Source organism: Saccopteryx leptura, chromosome 7 (genome assembly GCF_036850995.1).
Source record: "Saccopteryx leptura isolate mSacLep1 chromosome 7, mSacLep1_pri_phased_curated, whole genome shotgun sequence".
NCBI classification, from domain to species: domain Eukaryota; kingdom Metazoa; phylum Chordata; class Mammalia; order Chiroptera; family Emballonuridae; genus Saccopteryx; species Saccopteryx leptura.
Window position 1 is genome coordinate 31,001,200 of NC_089509.1, and position 12,885 is coordinate 31,014,084.

The following is a 12,885-nucleotide window of genomic DNA, read 5'->3' on the forward strand; positions in this document are numbered from 1 at the left end:
TGGGGCTTGTGGCAGCGGATAGAGTGCTTACGGCAACCTATTGGGTTTTTGTCCCAATTGTGGAAAGGTGTTGAAGTTTGTTACTCATTAGTGGAGAAGCAGCTGGCAGCTGTGTATGCTGCCCTCCTGGCCACTGCAAGTATTACGACCACAATTCCAGTTACAGTCAAGACAACATACTTCATTGCAGGATGGGTGAGAAATTGGGCAAGCAAACCACATAGTGGTATGGCCCAAACCTCCACCCTGGCCAAGTGGGGTGCCTACCTGCAACAATGCTGTGCTCTTAGCACCAGCCCATTGAGGGAAGAACTGCAAGAAGTCTTGGGTCCAGTGACCTATGCGACCTTAGAGTCAGGTGCAGCTGGGGCTCAGGAGGCAGAACCTGAAGTCAGTCCCTACCAGGAGGGGCAGATGCCCATCCCCGAGGATGCCTGGGATACTGATGGTTCCAGAGGGGACCAAGCTGCCAAGTGGATGGCCATAGTCTTCCATCGTCCACTGAGACTATTTGGATGGACACAAGTACAGGCCAAAGCAGCCAATGGGCAGAATTAAGAGCTGTTTGGCTAGTTGTCCATAATGAACCTTCACCTCTGGTCATCTGTACTGACAGCTGGACTGTCTATCATGGGCTGACCCTTTGGATTGCTACTTGGTACATTAAGCAGTGGGTGGTAATGCACCATCCACTATGGGGTCAGGCCATGTGGCAGGACTTATGGGAAATAGGACACCAGAAGCAGGTGACAGTATATCATGTCATGGGGCAAGCCCTTCTAGCCCATCCTGGGAATAATGTGGCAGATATGTTGGCAAGGGTGCGATAGTTGGAGACTGCACCTGCAGGTGATGTGGCTCAGTGGCTCCACCGGCACCTGCTCCATGCGGGACAGAAAGCTATGTGGGCTACGGTTAAGGCCTGGAACTTTCCTGTGTCCTATGAAGAGATATTTGCAGCCTGTGAGCAATGTGCAGTGTGTTCCAAGGAGCACCCTCAGAGATCACTGGTGTCACCTGGACGGATCCAGAGGGGTCATGTTCCACTGACACTATGGCAGATAGACATCATTGTACCCTTACCAAAGTCAGAAGGGTACCAGTATGTAGTCACCTGTGTAGATACTGCCACCAGTCTGCTTGATGCTTACCCTGCCTGTAACCCTGACCAGAGGGCAGTCATACAGGCTCTGGACCACCTGAGTGCTACATATAGGTGGCCACTGGTCCTTGAAAGTGACAATGGTACCCACTTCACAGGTTCAATGGTGAGGCAATGGGATCAAAAGCTGGGGGTGGACTGGAAGTACCATGTTCCCTACCACCCCCAGGCTGCTGGTATCATTGAGCGTTATAATGGACTCTTAAAGCAGGAACTGCGACAGGAGGGGGGCACCAGCTCCCTTACTGAATGGACATTCCGTTTATGAATGGTACTCCGGAGTTTGTATGAGAGACCTTGACGGGAGCCCAGCTCCAGTGGAGGCCCTCCTGCATCAGGCAGCTGCCCCTATTCAGTTGCAGATACACACCAAGGACATTTTATCCAAGCCAGGTTTTGGACAGCAGGGCGATATGCTCTTGCCTGCCCCAAACATCCTCCTTGAAGGCCAACAGCTTCAATGGACTTGGCCCTGGACCGTACAGGCCCCCCATCTGAGATGAGTGGCCTTGTTGGCATCCTGGGGAAAGGAGATAGAGGTGTACCTTTAGTTAACTCATTGGGCACCTAAGGTAAAAGTGTAGTATCCCTTTAGTGCTCAGGGGGACAGCATTATGAAGGGCACCTTTGTAATTTCTTTATAGCCAATAATGAGTTCTCCTATTTTACTACACATAGAACCAGCAGATGCTTGTGTATTGGCCAAGAAGGTTTGGTATGCCCGCTCAGGGTGGCTTCTGGTACCAGCTACTGTGCTGTCTGCAGAGAAAACTCTGGCCTGTATTCTGCCAGAGGGAAAAGATTTGCCTCTTAGTGCTGCTGACATTTCTCTTGTTTTGTCCATAGCTTATTTCTTGGTAATTCTATTGCTGTAGTTTGTACTGTTTCCATTTATGCAATGACCTCGCTTCTCGCAGTGATCATCGTGGAAGATACCTGTGGTGTACATTATAAAGCAAGCAAAAGGGGTGGAATGTTGGTCAAATAAGTTTGCAAATATGATTTTTGTTTGCTCGCTTATAGTTTGCATTGGGGGCTGGGCAATGCCAGCTATAGCAGTCTGTGAGGTTGCAGGTTGCCTTACTGATTGGGAGGGACCATTGTCTTGCTAATGTTTACAGGAAGGGAGATTCTGCCCCATCAAGGAAAGGTATGTGAGGATTTCTTTTCTCTCCTCTCCCTGATCCCTTGTCCTCCATGGGAAAAGCGGGTTTTCTGCTTTTCCCTTGGCTTTTCTTGTGGCTCGCCTGTCTTGGTGAGACACCAGTAAACAGAATGACCCACCATCCTTTGACTCCACTGTTGCTTTACTGTCTGCCAGAATTCAGTGAGAACCTGCATGTGAATGGCCATGATGGTGGCAGCCCCTGCCCTACAGCTATCAATCAAGATAGTTAATTCTATATGTCTTTAAATGACTTTAAGTATATTATTCATTTTTAAGCCTATATTTTATAGATACAGTTTTCAAGTTTCTCTTATTTCCTATCAGTTCTCATACATATTACTTTGTGTCCTTGATTATCTTGATGTGGTGCTTGATACTGTATTTGATAACTTATTTGAAGACATATTTTGTTTTCTCCAAATAGGTACCTGGAGGAGACTGAAATCCAGAGTACCTTAATCTAACTTGACTGCTTAATTCTTTGAACTGTTTAAATGACCAGATGGTCTTATGTTTCTATAAGGCGCGTTTTGTTTCTAGTTTTCACCTTTACTTCTGGGTGGATATATCTTGTGTCCCAGTTCAAAGATAAAATGTTATATATACCAGGATCACTATTATTGTGAGCCTGCTATTCTAGATTGTGGTAGCCATAAAAGGATTAAAAAACCACTTATCTTTTGGTCACCAATTTGGGAATTTGCAAAGTTCCCCAGGGAAAAAGCAACCCATTTCTATGGTTTCCATCTTCTTCTGGACTTTGAACTAGGAATGCTTCACAACTACTAGCTCTCTGATATCTTTAAGCAGATGCTTCTAGTAACTTCTCCATCCCCCACCTCAACTCATTTCTAGTTTCCTCAGTGAGAAGAATGCTTAATAATTACCTAATTTGTCACTTTGAGAAGAAGAAATCTCCAAACAGAATTTTAGGAACATATACCTTGTTAGTTTAAATTGGCAAGAAATGCAACCTTGAGGCATCAAGAATTTATAAATAAAACACAGTTCACAAAAATTTGAACTAACTTGTGAAGACATTGATTTTTGGTGATGAAATATAAAAAGCAAACACTAAGTAAAAAATGCTGATTTTTTTTAAAGCTGATTCTGCAGGTTTCAAGGACCTAAGAATTTGAACCTGATCCATGAGGCACTAATGTAATAATCATTTCTTCCCACCAGAGCAACAGAATCCAGTTGGAAAGGTGAGTGCTGTGCTTATTCCTAAACTTCTCAAATCAAACACCAATTTTCAATCATTCATTGACCTTAAACATGAGTTGCTCCTTAAGCTCATGAATGACACAAGTTGACTTTATTTGTGTTTTTTTTCTTCTTTTCCAAGTGAGAGGAGGGGAGATAGACACGCATGTATGTATCCTGAATGGTATCCACTCAAAGACTCCTGTCTAGGGCTGATACTCTGCCCATCTGGGGCCATGCTCACAACCAAACTGTTCAGTGCCTCAGGCAGAGGCTCCACAACATCATCCTCAAGCCCAGAGCCTACATGCTGGAATCAATTGAGACATGGCTGCAGGAGGAGAAGAAAAAGAGAGAGAGAGAGAGAGAAGAGGGAGGGGTGGAGAAGCAGATGGTCAACTCTAATGTGTGCCCTGACCAGGAATCGAAACCCAGACATCCACATGCCAGGATGATGTTCTACTACTAAGCCAACTGCCCAGGGCCATAGATTGACTTTCATATAAAAGCAGAATTCAATTGATAAAACTTGCTTATGTTTGTAAATAATAACAACTTTTTGTTAAGCCTAATCCGGATGGACCCGAAACATTGAAGACATGAACAAAGTCCATCGATTACACATCAAAGCTTTATTGTCTAGCTTGGCCAAGCCACGGCAACTTCGACAGAGGTCTGAGGGAGAGCATGCGCTGGCCCTTTGTTCTACTTAGTTTTTATAGTTTTGTAAGTAGGAAGTGCAGGAACAAAAATTGTAATTAGGAGCCCCTTACCACTATTGGTTACAGTCATATGTCCTTTAACATGATAGGACAACGTTCAATTTGCAAGCCATACATTATTTTGGAGAAAACAAAATTTCCAAGTCAACACAATGATAACACCCTGTTTATATTTCGGTCTCCAACAGATATTAAAATTTCAAATTTGTGTGTTGTGATTCTTACTGATCTGAATTCCCATGTTCAGGTTTGGAGGCAGACTGGAAAAATATAAAATAAACAACAATATTAAAACAGCCAATGCTAACAGATATTATAACAAGTGTCCTAATACAATGAAGTGATTAAAACCTATAAGATTACTAAGCAAAGTCTTAACTAATACAACAGGATTTAAAATAAAATTTTTAGTCTTAAATGTCCTTAACATGTTAATGTAATTTCACCAAATTCATGTTGACACCATTACTGCTTCATATTATTTGTAAATGTAACCCAACCCCACTTCAGTTTGAGAAGTGTCCCAAGGAGCAGGAGTCACACACATTCAGGAAAAGTTCACAAGGCACTTGAGTTGTGGTCATATTTCCATGCTTTGCAGCTAGAGTCCAAGTCCCAATGACCACTGCTTCTAGCTGGTAACAATTCAGGTAGACTGGAAAAGCCATCTGCAGCATGTATGGAGATGGAGCTTCTGTTTTCTTTAAACTGGAGAGGGGAACCCAGGGTGCCTTTCCCTGGAGCTCTGCAACCATGGTGTGGTGAAGAGAACCTGGGGATACACTATGCTGGGTAGCAGAGGTAAATTTGTCTAAATTAGGAGTAAGTCCCAGCCTAATATAGGCATGGGGCATTGAGGCAAGAGAAATAAAGGAAACACTGTATATTAAACAAAGCAGCAGAAAATAAGGCTATCAACACCCACAACAGAGATCTTCGAGGGATTAATAAAAAAAACCCTGAATATTCAGGCAAGGCATAATAAGTGGCCCTTGTATCCATAAGAAAGGAGATCAGTTTACCTGCTACTTGGAAGAAATACCCTAGGCTCATCCACAGTGACATGAGATGAGGCCGATGGCCCTGGGCACCTTTAGTCTTCAGTGGCAAGCCTCAGTAGGCTGGCAAGGTCAGGTCACAGGTAGTCGGAGCAGGGCTAGAAGAGACCGAACCCTCCCTTGGAGGAGTGAGAGAGCAGCTTACCTTCCAGTGTCCCTTTTTTCCATAGTCAAGGCATGTCCCTGGTGGGGGCAGAGAAGCCTGGAAGGCTCAATGACCTTCCTTTTCATTCTTGAAGCAGGGCCCTGATGTTGTCCTATGAAGTCTCTCAGGGACGTTGGAGCCTTTAGGGGCATATGCTAAGAGCTGGTATTTTGTCTGATCTCTTTTTGGGCTCTGTCTGCCTTTTCTGTTCCTCTTTAGGTCATTATAGACCTTAAATGCCATGCTCAGAAGATCTCGTTGAGGGGTTTGAGGGTCCCCATCTACCTATATAAACTTTTCCATATACCAAGAGCTGATTAGAAAAAGACAAAACAGCATTATCAGCTGGATTAAATAAAAGAGGGTAGAAGTTTGCAGGAAGAGAAAAGAAGTTTGGCATCTCTTGTAGGATTTTAGAATCTCTCAGTTGCTGAATAAACTTGTACATTAGTATTTAAAAGAAAAAAATTTTTTTTTAAAAGTCCAAAACATGAAGTTTTATTGAAAACTATAAAATACAGAAATAGCAGATTCTCATTTTAAAGTAAAACTGACATTTCCCAGAACTTTCCTAGTACAGCACCATTCTGATCACTATTAAAAAACAAAACAAAGTCCTAATTCCAAAATAATTAGCAAACCTGTTGGTAAACATTCTTCTCATGGTTCTAGTTATTTCTAAATTTTACTTTTGCACCTTTTTAAGAATGAGAGTTTTTTTTTAATTTAACTGATTAACATTTGTGAGAACTGGACTTTCTTCATATTTATTAAAAAAAAAAAACATCCACACACCCTACTCAAACTAAGAGAAAATATACATTTGTTCATTAAAGCACACCTGCTTTAGATAATTTTTTTTTCTCTTCACACATTATTAGCATAGAAAGCCAATGTTTGATTCATGCTGAAAATCTATACAGAATAAAAAGACCTGCTATTCCAGGGAAACCTTAAGGCAAAAGCAAAAGCCTTATGCTACAAAAGAAAAACAGAGCAGAGGCATGGGGACTGTAAAGTCGGCTCAGATGAATAAGCACCACAAGGATGAAGACAATTTTTGTACAAACATATGCAAGAAGTTTTAAAAGGTGCATTCAACATCCATTTTCCTGAAGAAATAATTGTCATGTCAGACAGCTTAACTCCTGAAACAAGTTTAGATTTTAACAGAATCTTAATTCTCTCCTATATTTACCAATGGAATCAGAGCCTTGCTTGGGGTGGCTCTTCTTTCCCCCTTGTCACCACACAGACTTTTAAGCATTTGTTGAGTACATTCTATAATACCTTTACTTCAAAATTGTAAGAAATACTTGTCTTTATGTTAACTTAACAAAACATAGTAAATGCATTTTCAAGTAACATTTCCATACTTATTAAATCATTTCTATTCCATTAATTAACAGGCACAATAAGTGCACAATAAATTAATAAATTAAAGTGCACAATAAGGCTGGAAAATTCCAGTGTGGCTTTTATTAGTTTTCTATATTATTAATAAAAACCTACACCTTTGTTAGGTAAATCTACTCTGCTTCAAATTTGCAGCTTGCAGCAGAAGCCTGAAATTTGAAGCAGTATAGCCAAAATTAGCAAGTTTTTAGGAGTCACATTCTATTCTATTTAAATTTAAATAAGCACACTATATTTACTCCAATTAAAATTAGAAATTTATACGGATGATATCATCTTATTTTTCAATATTAAAGCCGGCATTTCCAATTCTTGCATACAAAGACCAAACACAAACGAGGATCAGACAAGGTAGACAAATCAGAGAGAAACCCGGGATTTTAGAGATTAGAATGTGGCCTGCTTGGTTCTTATGCAGGGATATTATGATAGGTACAAAGGATAGAAACTAAACAGAACTCTCTCGAAAAGGTTCAAGAACGGCCGTTTATGAGATTCTGTTTAGCCACATCCAAACAGGAATTCCCTTCGCTCTCATTTCAGGCATAGAACAGTAAAGAAATAAAATGAGTTTAGAGAAAGAGAATAACTGGAAAAATCTGTATTTTTCCCAAACTCTTAAGTATTTCTACTTACTAAAGAAAATCAGATAATAACACAACTTTAAAAAGCATCTTAGTCTTCTAATCATTCATAAATTCTAAGAGCTGCAACAACCAGCAGCCGAAATCCGTTTCAACACCCACTGACCTGGGAAGCCACCACTTCTACCTCTGCTGCCACGCACTGGTGTTTCCCAGAACGCATCCCCGCGGGCCCCCTCCTCATCTGCAGGCCGCAAGGGCAGCGCGCACGCCAGGGGAAGGGAGAGCGAGTGGGCGCTGGGAGGAGGCGGCCAGACTGAGCGAGCGCCTGCGTGTCTGGCTTAAGGGGAAGCCGCTGCCCACCCCCTTCACCTTCCCTGCTCTTCTCCCACACTGTACTTAAAAGCTTCACTCTCTAAAAGCTTTGACAAATGCAGTGACAAAAACAGATAGACAAAAGCAAAAAAAAACAGACAAACAGCAAAAACAGATAGACAAACAGGTGCCACCTTTCCCTTGAGCTCAGAATATCTAAACTTAAACAGGGTTCCCTAAAAGCGGGATGCCCTTCCAAATCTTCTAACCTTGCGTCCAAGGGGAGACGGCCACCGGTCCCTTCACGGCTCATCAGCCAAGGCTCACGTAGCAACCAAACGGTCGCAACCTTGTTCTACTTACCCGGGATTGAACAAGAAAGCTTCAGTGTGCAGACCGACAGGCAGTCCCTCGATCCCGGACGAGCCCCCAAAATGTTAAGGCTAATCTGGAGGGACCTGAAACATTGAACACACGAACAAAGTCCGTCGATTACACATCAAAGCTTTATTGTCTAGCTTGGCCAAGCGGCAGCAACTCCGACAGGGGTCTGAGGGAGAGAGTGCGCCGGCCCTTTGTTCTGCTTAGTTTTTATAGTTTTGTAGGTGGGAAGTACAGAAGCAAAAATTATAATTAGGAGCCCCTTACCACTATTGGTTATAGTCATATGTCCTTTAACATGATAGGACCACGTTCAATTTGCAAGCCATACATTATTTTGGAGAAAACAAAATTTACAAGTCAACACAATGGTAGTAAGATGTCTTTTTACATATTAAAAGGCATTCCTATATTATCTAGTGTTTATCTGCTATCTCTCTGTCCAGAGTCACACGTGTTTACCACATGCATTTACATAGGAGAGGTAGTTTCTGTGGGGACAAATGCCCGCAAACAGTTCATTGCTATAAGAAAGGGTTTATTTTGGCTTTTCTCTCCCTGTACCTGGCTAGCCATTCACCCCTTTCCCCACAGGCATGGTGGAATGTCTGGGAATCCATGTTTTCCTCCCCTTTGCATTTACAATACAATGCCAAGAGCCATCCTGGTCATGCCAATCACAGAGTACAGAGACTATTTCTCACAATTTCTCTGCACACCTTAACCCAAATTAATAAAATGTTCTTCAAGCCTCCCAAAATATTAATATTAATTCTGTAGTTTTTGGTACTTTACAACACCTGCGGGTGAGGTGGTGCAGTGGCTCCTCACTTTTAAGAACACAAACATTCTTTTTTCTGATTAAAGCAAATGATCCAGGGAAATATAACACAGTTTTATTTTTTTTATTTAACTTTAAAATAGTTTTATTTGGAAGGCACATTTCTAGCAAAGGTCAACTACTGCATTCTGAGAAACTGTATATAGTTCCAAAGTTTGAAGCATCCAATTTGTTCCAGGTAGTCAAATAAACTAAGTGACTAACAAAGATTCTCTTTTCACTATGTCTGGATAGCCTTCTCAGGATGCAGGCCAAAGTCATTGCCTGGTTTTATATGAGATAAGATAAAAACAGAGTCCTATATGTAATGGTCCCTGGTAAATATAAAACACCAAGTTGTTTTTTTTTTTTCTGTTTTTGTTTTTTTTACTTTTACTTTAGAGTTCAAACTCAAACACCACATATATTAAAGATTATCAAGATAAAAAGGTGACATGAATTATAAAAAGATATACTCATTTTTAAACACTCTATTCTGCAGCATATAAGAGGTTTGGCCTATTGCTAACATACAAACAACTATAAATGAAGTATTTCTGAGTATGTATGCATTTTAGGATTGCTAAAAAAAAATCAACAAAATGGACACACAATTTTATGCTACTTCTCACTCTTGGGTGATAGACACATAATAACATAATACAATCAAATGTTATAGAAATGCTTACCTGAAACCCATCCTTATTGATCAATATCACCCCATTAAATTTAATTTTTAAATAAAAAACCTATTTATCATAGTAAGTCAATTTAAATGTGCAAAAAGCACAAATACTGTCAATTGGTTTTGAATGTTTAGTATGTCTACATTAGTTATCTTCATTAAAAATATGTACGTTATTAGAAAAAGGAAGAATAATCTTTGTGATTTAGCTGTATATTCAAATATTGCTGTAATAAAGTATGTTAAATGTTAATTTTGACTATCACTGATATGCAATATAGAATATAAGTATAAACTATTAAAAGAGTGTGTTTATATGTATCTTTTAAGAAAATATATCCAGGCATGTAACGCTTTACAAAAAAATGAACAGAATAATTTTGGAGAATAAATTGTGAATTACGTTAAAGGAGACTACTTAGTTATGAATACATTAAATCAATTCACAATTTGTACTCTTTATGACTGAAATTATGTAATGTTCAGCAATGTGTGTGTTTTACTTGACTGATACCCAAATGAATGTTTCATTGATTATATATTAATTTTCCTAATCTTCTTAGCTCTAAAATGTAAGATAACACACGTTTACATGCAATTTCTCTGTCTCAGGAGTACCTTGGGGTGTGTAATATTTTCAATTACATTTGGTAAACAATAAAACAATCAAATGTCTTTTCATTTTCTGACTTATTGTTAGTTATGCAAAGATTAAAGTAAGTAGTAAGAGGTAATGTAATCAAGCAATGATGTTATAAAAATCTGTATATGTATTACTTTTAATAGCTGATATGTTTCAACTGCCCTTTCTTGTTTTGAAACTGTGTATGAGCCTGTATTTTCTGAAACAATAGGCAGGCTCTATATGTCTGTCTTCTGAAGAGATGAGTTAGAGAATGTTGCAAGAGTACTTGCCAAATCATAGTACCATTATTAATTCAAGCATGATGAAATTGTTCATTTTAACTATAATCATGTAATTCATCAAAATACTAGTAGAGCATATCATTCTCAACTATTACACTGATAAAGCACCTTATTCTAACAGCAACTAGTACAGAAATTTATTTTTGATGTTTATCTACCCCCAAAAAAGGTAATTGTTTTGAATATGGGTAGCCTTGCTTCATATTTTGATTTAAAAAATCAACATGTTTTTACGTCCTGACCTAAATTTAGTTGTTCCGCATTTGAATAGTTCCATGTATTACACTTTAAAATATGTCAGGGTCCTGGAACTGAAATGGTATATTTTCCACATGTCAGTTTCTTCATTCTCTTTGATGAATACCGAACAAACTGAGAGGGTAAGTAAGTAATCATTCCCTCAAGTCATAAATCAACAAAATCATACAAATCTACAATCTCACCACTCAACAGTTCTTCCCTGATAGTTCCGTTTGCCAACAGGACCACAAACTTTTCAAATATTATGTTGAAATTTAAAATTCATTAGATGAAAACCATTTATTGCTATGGATCCAAAAAGGGGGAATCTGACGCACAAAAAAAGATTCTTTGGTAAAATGTTTGCACTTTATAGTTCACTAAGATACCCAACATTTGTTTATTGCTCATGGAATTATTTATTTTATAAAATAAAAATAATTACTACTATTGAAACAATATTCTTCCTAACTTGTGGTGGTGCAGTGGATAAAGCATCAACCTGGAATGCTGAGGTTACGGTTCAAAACCCTGGACTTGCCTGGTCAAAGCACATATGAGAGTTGATGCTTCCTACTCTTCTTCCCTTCTATCTCTGCCTCTGTCTCTCTCTTTCCTCTCTAAAATGAGCAAATCAAGTCTTTAATTTTTTTTAAAAAAGAAACAGTATTCTAACAAATAACAATACTCATTCATTTGTACATTGTACTTGAGCATTAGAATATATGTATAAAAATGTCACTCCTTTCTTTCTGAGAATTGGCTTATCTACATCACAGGGCCACCCATAGAGAACAAACTTATTAGAAGAGAAATTTATTACTGGGTGAAACTCTGTTTCCTGTGCCATTTAACTGTCATTTCATTGTAATTTCCTGTTTTGTTTTAGGTTGAATATTAGTAAATTAGCATTCTTTATTCAGTAAATTTTACAACCTTGGTAATCTTTAGCTTGGTATTGCTCCCAGACATATGAATTCCATAGCCCCACTAATTTTGATTCACATGAAGAGAGAAACAGAGCTGACAACACTGGCCCTGCTTTTCCCTCTCCTTCCCACCCTGCACTTTGGGATGTTCTTTTTGTGGGCTCTAGAACTTCACGGTAAGCATATTCTATTCTTAAAATCTGTAATCAACATTTCTAGAATATGAATGTTAACCTTACAAACTGAGACACCTGGATTAAAATTAAATAACCCAAATGTATGTCACTCAGCAACAAAGCTTATGACCTACCCGATATACTCTTTCCTTGACTTCCTATTGACCAGTGGTGCCCTGCTCACCTCTCATAATACATCTATGTAATAACTTGGAAGTAACAAATTATGAGATCTTACTTTATTTTGATTCAAAAGTATTAATCATAAAACTAATATATGCCCTTCTCTTAATTATATATATTTTAAGATTGTGCTGAGTACATTAATTTAGATCTATACAAATAAACTTTTCTAAGAATTAAAAAAACTTTTTAAGTATTTATGTAAGCTTATTCTTTTTAAATGTTTGCTTTAGTCAGTTGGCAGTATTAGCAAGTAAACTATTTGAGGGGGAAAACAAACAACTCTGTTCAATACTTTAAACTTGCTTACTCTTATGAATACTGTACTTTCTTAACATTCAAAATTATCTTAATGGGAATTTGTAAAATCTATCTATCTATCTATCTATCTATCTATCACCTATCTATCATCTATATATCTATGATCTATTACTTCTGGATTTTAATAAAGCACATACAAATTATTGATCAATTTATTTAAGTATACAATGAGAAAGATCTACATTGTAAGGCCAGAAGCTACCACCATCGTGTCCATTCACAGGCAGGTTCCAATTAAATTCTGGCAGATGGTAAAGAAACAGTGGAGCCAAAGAATGCTGGGCCATTACTATATTAAATATTTGCACTGGCCAATGAGCAAATAGTCAGGGAAGACCTCTTTCCTCTCAGTCAGAGCTCCCAAAGCCCTGATACATTCTACAGTTCCACAACCAGGAGAATCTTCTCTTGTTCTTCCTAGAATCAAAGGCCCCCACCAGTCTCAGT